Consider the following 9,300-nt stretch of genomic DNA (forward strand, 5'->3'; position numbering starts at 1 on the left):
ACACAGACACAGACACAGACACAGACACAGACACAGACACAGACACATACAAGTGTGTGTGTCTGTGTGTATGCCTCTCTCTCTCCCTCTCTCTCTCTCTCTCTCTCTCTCTCTCTCTGTGTGTGTGTGTGTGTGTGTGTGTGTATGGCTGTGAGATAGTCACTTCACTGAGACTATTGTGTTAGATATACACAATAGGAAAAATAAATACTTTTTATGCTTGAGAGAAATTCTGAGTTCTGCACATTCAAAGAATCATGGTAAAGTTTTCAGTCTGGGAAATATCACTGTCCTAGGCGTTGTGAAATTATGAGTAGGTTAGAGATGTCACTCTGTGATCTCACTATTGAAGACACAGATGTCTTTGATCTGAATTATTTGCTGATTTCCATTACACTCTCTTCGGGATTAAGATGTATGTTTGTGAAATGAAGTGTCAAATCAAAAGCTAAAAGTGAAGCACGGTGAATAAAGGCTGTCAACAAAGTATCAGCCTAGTTCATGTTTAAGCTCTGAATCCTTCACTTTGAACTACAAGCAATGGTGGTTAGCAGCTGAAACAAAACAAAACAAACAAACAAACAAAGAATGGATCACATGACATGTAGAAAATCAGTTTTGTTAAGTGCTGAAAGGACATTTTTTAAGGAAGCTAAAGATGTTTATGTGGGTGTGTAGATACACACTTGAAAACTGAGAAGTCAGGAGCAGAGGCAGGAGGATTGTGTATTTATAGCCATGACAATGAACAAATCAAAGCCATAAGAAGCTTGCTCTATAAAGAGAACATGCATCATTAAAATTTACCATGCACTGACAATCATTAAGAATGAGTATTCTTTACATTCAGAAGACAGATTTCCAGAACATCATTCCTACATGGCTATGATCCATCTCTTATGTCATCAGACACAAGATGGTAACAGCATAGTAGGCTTTAGACTGATATTCAAAAATTCAAATGAACCAATATCCACCACTTAGCAAATACTTAGATAATCACAAAACCAAAATAATTTTTTTCATATTATAAAAGGAAAAATAAAAGTCTCTAAAAAGGAAAAAAGCTTCTCAAAGAGACAGTCACAAAATAATCAAAGCAATACCATATACATATACTCACATAAAACTACAAGTTTTGAAAGAACACATCTATAAAAAACATCAAATAAGCATTGAGAAAGCCAATCTGGCTGATAAGAATAATAACAAAGGAATCATTCAGTATTCTGTTATTGTTGTTACTGATGATTATGATAATGATGATGGAGTCTGGTTGTTGGCATCAAAGTAAACCAAGACAGTGAAGATTCAGGGTACCAAGTTCTAGGAAATACAAGATTCATGAAAGAGAGATAAGCTCATAGAAGTTATAGGAGTTGTGAAGACCCTGTGGATTAATGTAAGCAATCATGAGATTGTAATTTAATTTAGATATTTAAAGGTCATATATAGAGAGGTCAAAGGGATAGCTCAGCAGTTCAAAGTACTGGCTGGTTTTCCAGAGGATTTTGGTTTGATTCCCAGTACCTACATGTTGACACACAATTGTCTACAATTCTAGCTCTAAAGTAACTGATAACTTTTGTTGGTACCATACACATACATGATGCACAGACATACATGCAAACAAAATATCCATGCATAGAATATTACAAATAAATAAATCCTTATGTAAAATGTTACTGTAGAATATGAAACTAAAACCATACAATCTTTAGGTAATTCCAGTAGCAAAATTGCCATCTCTACTGCATCAGTTGAAATGTTTTATATTTTGCTATTTTATTTTATGTGTTTATATGTGTATGGGTGCCTATAACAGTCAGAAGAAAACCTTTGATCCCCTGGAACTGTCATTACAGGTATTTGTGAGGTACCATGTGGGTGCTGGGGACCCAGATCCTCTGCAGAAGCACCAGTGTTCTCAACTGATATGTCAACTCTCTGGCACTCTCAACCTCCAATGGATTATTTTACAATGTCAATGGGTTTATAATAAAAATTATAATAAAATTTATAATAATAATTCCAAGACAGAAATTACTATTTCTCCTAAAAATTATTTAAACCAAAACTCCAGGCACAAAAACATGTATAAATCCAGCCACACAGAAGGCAATAACAGTAAAATTAAAAAAAAAGAGGGTAGACACATGGAATTAATAACCCCAGATCATCAAAGTAAAAGAGGGGAAATACACACACACACATACACACACACACACACAAACACACACACACACACACACACACACACTACCAGCACAGCACCACAACACTACCAACAGCAGAAGCACCAGAAGCAGTCTCAGGATTCAACAAAAAAATGTTCATTGATATCTTAAATGAAGATGCTAGCAGCTAATGGTTGAGTGTAAAAGGTATAACATCCAGGTTCTAGCAGGCAGGCTGGCAGACACAGGAGAGGAGAAAAGATTTCACCGTGCTTCAGAGGGAAATAGAGTCACCACCTTTGTGAGATCTCCAGTAGAGTGACCATTGGTCAATTTCTGGATGGGACCTAGGAGAGCAGGTGGGAGATTAAAAACATAATTAAGCTGAGAGCGGTTTTAGGGAGTTGAAGAAGGAAAAGGTAACTGGACAACTAAGACAACAGCAGAATTAGAGGTGTTGAGCTGGAGTGAAAATAAGGTCATGTAAGCAGTAGAAGGCTTAGAAGTGTCCAACCATTAAGTTAAAGCATGTTAAAAAAAATATATGTTTCAATATCAATAGTCTCTATTTTCCAAAAAGAAGACAGAGTAAAAGAATGGATGCGAAAACAGGATAAATCCTTCTGCTGCATATAAGAAACATGCCTCGACACCAAGAATAGACATCATCACAGAGTACAAAAAAAAAAAAAAAGGTATTCCAAGCAAAGGGAAGCTTGCACAGCCATTTTGATAATCAGATTTAATATTTCTACCAAAACTAATTGAAAGAGAAAAGGAATGACACTACATACTCATCAAGGGGAAAAATCCATCCAGAAGAAATTACAATTCTTAACACTCATATACCAAACACAAGTGCAACCAAGTTCATAAAAGACACACTATTACAGTTTAAATCACATATTGAGAATCACATATGGCTATTGGGAGTCTCTAATACCACATTCTCACTAACAGACATGTCATTCAGACAAAAAAAATAGAGAAATGCTTGAGATAACTGACATAAGCAAAACCTAATATATATTTATAGAATAACACATCCAGACAAACAAGAATATACCAATACACCTGTGGAAGCTTTCTCCAAAATTGATTACATACGAAGACACAAAGCAACTCTCAACAGACACAAGAAAATTGAAATAACATCCTGCACCTTATCTTAACACTGTAGATTAAAGCTAGATATCAAAAACAGAGGGAAACAAAAAAAAAAAAAGAAAGCTTACAAAATAATGGAAACTAAAAAATTAACTACTGAATGAAAATTGAGCCAAAGAGAAATTAGGAAAGAATTTCTTAAAGAATTCTATATTTGAATCAAAATGAAAACACAACACACTTAAATTTGTGAAACACAATGAAGGTGTTGTAAGAGGCAAGTTCATTACACTAAGTGCCTACATACAAAAAAAAAATGGAGAAATCCTTTAGTAGTAACAACAGCACACCTGAAAACTCTATAATACAAAGAAGAAATCACACTCCAAATGGTTAATGTAAAGAAATAATCAAACTCAAGGTTAAAATCAATACAACAGAAACAAAAAGCAAAAAATTAATGAATAAATTAATATATAAATTACAAAGAATCATTGAAATAAAGAGTTGGTTCTTTGAGAAAATCTGTAAGATTGAAAACCACTTATCTAAGTTAACTAAAAGAAAAAGATAAGGTGCAAATTAGCAAATTAGAAGTGGAAAGTTGAATGCAAAAATTGACACCAAGAAAATCTGGATATTTATAAGGACATGTGTGAAAATCCTATATTCTACTTAATTGAAAAAAATCTAAAAAAAAATAGATAGTTTTGTTGATACATACCATCTACCAAAGTTAAGTGAAAGTCATGAAACAGTATGAACAGAGCTATTACACTTGTAGATACAGTAGCACTCAGTAGAAGTCTAGCAACAAAAATAAGTCCAGGGCCAGATAGTTTCAGGGCAGAATTCTACCAGATTTCAAATAAGACATAATGCCAATATTCTTCAAATTATTACACAAAATAAAAAGAGAAAGAACGTTACCCACTCGTTTTATGAGGCTACAGTTATCCTGATACCTAAACCACAGAAAGATGCAACAAAGAGAATTACAGACCAATATCCCTTTTGACCAGAGATCCAAAATATGTCAAAAAATATTTGCAAACCAAATCCAAGATCACAGTAAAACATCATCCACTATGATAAACTGAGTTTCATTTCAAAGGTTCTGTGATGTTTCAATGCATGTAAATCGGTAAACATAATTCTCCATATAAACAAATGGGAAAAAAAACCACAGGAACATCTCATTAGATGCTAAAAAGGCCTTTGACAAAATCCAACACCCCTTTATGATAAAAATCCTGAAAAGATTAGTGATATAAGGGACAAATCTGATCATAATAGAGGCAGTCTATAGAAAACAAATAATCAATATTAGCTTATAAGAGAAACTCAAAGCAACTCCATTAAAATCAGAAACAAAACAAGATTGTTGATACTCTTCATATCTATCTAATATAGTACTTGAAGTTTGAGTTACATCAATGAGGCAACTAGAGGATACCAAAGAGATACAAATGGAGAGAAAGAAGTCAAAGTATGTTCACTCACATACGATATGATAATATACATAAGTGATCCTGAACATTTCATCAGAGAACTCCTATATCTCTCCTACACACAAATGAGAAACCATTTGAGAAAGAAATGGGGTAAACAATATTTTTCATGATAGCCTGGAAAATATAAAATATTTTGGGTATCTATAACCATGCAAGTGAAATAATTGTCTGATAAAAATTTCAAGTCTTTGAAGAAAGGAATTAAAGAAGATATCAGATGATAGAAAGATCTCACATGATTGTGGATAGGTAACATTAATATAGTAAAAATGGTCATCCTATCAAAAGCAGGATTGCAATTCAGTGTAATCCCTATCAAAATTCTAACACAATTCCTTACAGATCTTGAAAGAACAATTTTTGGCTTCATATTTAAAACACCAGCTTCACACAAAACATCCAGAACACTAAAATAATAATAAATAATAACAGAATTGCTGGAGGCAACACCATTCACAATTCCAAGTTATATGATAGAGTTTTAGAAATATTAATAATAATAGATACACCAACATGGTATTGACACAAAAACATGTACATTGATCCTTGAAATCAAACTAAAGATCTACAATAAATTCACCTGTTTATGGACCTTGATTTTTGATAAAGGAGTCATAAATACACACTTTCAAAAAGGTAGCATATTTACGTATTTTGCTGGTTAAATTGGGCAGCTAGATATATAAGAATCAAAATAGATCCATACCTATCACCCTGCACAAAACTCAAGACCAAGATAATCAAAGACCTCAACATAAATACAGAACCCGATACAAGTAAAAGTGCTAGATAGACATGAAAGCATTGTCACAACAGAAGACTTTCTGAACAGAACACAGGGCACTAAGATCAACAATTAATAAATGGGACCACATGAAACTGAAAATTTCTGCAAGACAAAGGACATGGTCATTCAAACATAGTTGGAGCCTACAGAATGGGAAATGATTTAAACTCACTTCATATTCAATAAATGTTTACTAACTAAAATACAAAAGGTCTTAAAAGCCCACTGGATATTAAGAAAAGTAACTCAATTTAATAATATTGTAGAGATCTAATGGAGAATACCCAACTGTGGAAATTGAATGGCTGAGAAACACTTAAAGAAATGTTCAACATCCTTAGTTATCAGGGAAATGCAAATCGAAACTACTTCGAGATTTCATTTTACACCTGCCAGAGTGGCTAAGATTAATAAAAATAAATGATAGACAGCCCATGCTAATGAGAATGTGGAGTAAGGGGAACACTTGTCCACTGCTGGTGAAAGTGAAAATTTGTACAGTCATTATTGAATTCTGTGTGACAGTTCCACAGGAAGATCAAGCTCTACCACTCTTTGGCATATACCCCGAGGACAACTCTTAGTTAGGGTTACTATTGCTATAATAAAACACCATGATCAAAGTGCCTGGGGGAGGAAACAGTTTTATTTCTTCTTACACTTCCAGATAACAGTCCATCGAGGAAGGAAGTCACAAGAGGAATCAAACAGGGCAGGAGCCTGGAGGCAGGAGCTGATGCAGAGGCCATGGAGAAGTGCTTACAAGTTTGTTCCCCATAGCTTTCTCAGCCTGCTTTCGTATAGAACCAAGGACCACCAGCACAGGAATGGCACCACCCAAAATGGGATAGGGTCTCCCCCAGCATTCCTAATTAAGAAAATTCCTTACAGCCAGATTTTATGGAAGCATTTTCTCATTTGAGGTTCCCTCATTACAGATAACTCTAGCTTGTGTCAAGTTGACCTAAGACTAGCGACCACAGGATGCTCCACTCTGTCTCAAAGATACTCGGATACTCAGTCAACCATGTTCATTGCTGCTCTTTTCCTAACAGCCAGAAATTGGGGGGAAAAGGGAGAAGGACAAGAAGAAGGAGGAGGAGGAGGAGGAGGAGGAGGAGGAGGAGGAGGAGGAGGAGGGAGAAGAAGAAGAAGAAGAAGAAGAAGAAGAAGAAGAAGAAGAGCAACCAAAAAAACCAAAAAGGCAAAAAAAAGAAAAAAAAACAAAAAAACCCTAGATGTCCCTCAGTCAATGAAAGGACTAAGAAAATGTGTTGATTTTACAAATCAGAATATGACTCAGCTGCTTGAAAAAGAAATCATGAGATTTGCAGGTAAATAGATGGAACTAGAAAATATCATCCGAAGCAACAGAAAGAGAAATGTGGAATGCACTGACTTATATGTAGATATTGACTATTAGATCAAAGATAATCAAGCCATAGAGAGAGTAAGGGACTAGGGTGGGGTAACAAATCTTCCTAGTATAGGGAAATAGAAACGATAACTATGGATGGATGAGGAGGAGAACTGGAAGAGAAGGTTTGTGGAGAAATGGCATGAGGTGACTACTCACAGCTTTCTAGCTGTGAGGTAACCTAGGATTAGTTCTGCCAAGTTAGCTGCATGTCTGAGGAAGTGGCTTTCACAATCACTCACTCATGAGAAAGTAACATTGTTTTTATTTATAAGAAGAAACACATCTAAGAGTTGGACTGCTGACAGATTTGTCAGTCTGCAAGGAGGTCTGGGTCACTCTGAACCAAAGTAAGCTATTTCTAGGAAAACAGCAGCTGGTGACGACTAGAAACTATGGGAAATCTTTATTCTGCTTTGCTTTTAACAGCATTGGATCTTTGACTAAACTGTGCATTGGTTGACTTGGCTGTGCCCCCCTCCCTGTATTCTGGTTAATGCAGTTCTATCCTTGGGACCCCAAAATATTAGATGCTGACAGGGAATCAAGTGGAAACTGGGAGAGAAGACAGAGGTAAAGGAGAAACTACCAAGAGAGACAGCTAAAATTAAGTGCCATTCAAGGGGTAATATGGAAACATAACAACTTTGAAGCTTCTGAAAATAAATACATATAAGTGACCTAAATGATATCACTTAATAATGTGTGAGACACAGCCCCAAGTATGGTATATATCTAACTGAGGTGTTGGCCAGAGGGGTCCCACCGGGACCACCAAACACCAATCTTTTGCCAAGACTATAGGTTGCTCTGCACAAGCAGACAGCTAGATCCTATGGTTGAAGACAACACCTACACAATTTATTGAACATGGAGATGTTGAGCAGGTTCCTACCTAGAGCATTTACCACTACAGGTTAGTGTTCTCCATACTAGAAAGTAGTCTGCATGCATGCTACTAAATGTGAAATATGAACAACAGTCTAGTTATAAATCTTTTGATCTACAATGGTGGTCTGCCTGCAAATATGCTAGTGCAATGGTGGCACAAAGCTTATGGGAGTAACCAGACAAAATCTGACTTGATTTAAGGCCTACTCTGTGAGATGGATCCCATACCCCATGCCTGGGCAATCAAGAATCTAAGACTAGGTAGCCCAGGATCCTAACATAAATGCAAATACTACTGTTAAAAAGCAAACAAACAAACAAAAAACAATAAAATGACTCTCAATGATATTCTTCTAGTCTCATAGATCAGTGCCTTTTTTGGAAACTATTAACAAAGCTTTCTGTTACACTGGATGGAAATAATTATGGAGATCCACAGCTAGACACTATTTAGAGAGTGAGAAGCCTCGGAACACTCAGCTCTAAACTGGAAGTCTCTCCATGAAATCCCTCCCTTACCTGGTAGAAAAGAATGCAGAAAGAGTGTAAGAGGGGATAGAAGGGATGGAGAGGATGTAGGGGATGGAGTGGATGGAGGACACTAAGGAATAGAGACCTTCTAAACAAACAGGATCCACATTCATATGAAATCACAGACACTGAGGCAGCACACACAAGGACTGCATGGGTCATCATCGGATGGGGACCTAGAACTGAAAGGAGGAATGGACATATAGATGTTCCTATCCCTAACTAGAAGCTATTTCCAATTGATAACCACTGGAAAAAAAATTTAATTTTCTCTATGGGAACCTCACTGGAGAAACAAACTACTCTTAAGGGTAGGTAGGCTGTATGCCCTTCAGTAGGCAGCCAACAGAAAAGGAACTCAATGGTATCTATGTAGTTTTTTTTTTATCTCATAGTGTGGTGTCCTGGCTTTTCTTTTTAATTTTATTTTTGTTTTTTTACCCTATAGGTCCTTTGCATCCATATTATGGCTTCCAGTTTTGTGTTTTTATGACCTTCCTGAATGTGTAAACAAGTGAGTTACTATATCTATATCTGTTTTATTTCTATTTCTTTTCTTGGGCTCTCCTTGTTTGTTTGTTTGTTTTGTACTATTCTGTTATGTTCTTTTCTTTGTTTATTGTTTTATCTCCTTTCATTTTTTAATATTATCCCATAGAATCCTATTTGTTTTTTGTTTGTTTGTTTTGTTTTTAATGAGCTATTAAATAGGGAAGGATCTGCATGGAAGGCAGGGTAGGGAGGAACTGGAGGAGTAGAAGAAAAGGGAAACATAATCAAGATATAGTGTATATAAAAAATCTATTTTCGACAGAGTAGGTCTGCTCCCGTCCTGTGGAGAAACTGAATCCTGAGTCATCCAGGAGCCACTGCACT

General features: G+C 35.8%; 1 protein-coding gene across 4 annotated transcripts in view; it reads right to left on the reverse strand.

Moving 5' to 3' along the window:
- The window catches only part of Grm8 (glutamate metabotropic receptor 8), a 795,023-nt gene that overhangs the window by 10,331 nt on the left and 775,392 nt on the right, over positions 1–9,300 (reverse strand). The gene's annotated exons all lie outside the window — the stretch shown is intronic.

The sequence above is a fragment of the Grammomys surdaster genome, unplaced genomic scaffold (genome assembly GCF_004785775.1).
Source record: "Grammomys surdaster isolate TR1022 unplaced genomic scaffold, NIH_TR_1.0 134, whole genome shotgun sequence".
NCBI lineage: Eukaryota > Metazoa > Chordata > Mammalia > Rodentia > Muridae > Grammomys > Grammomys surdaster.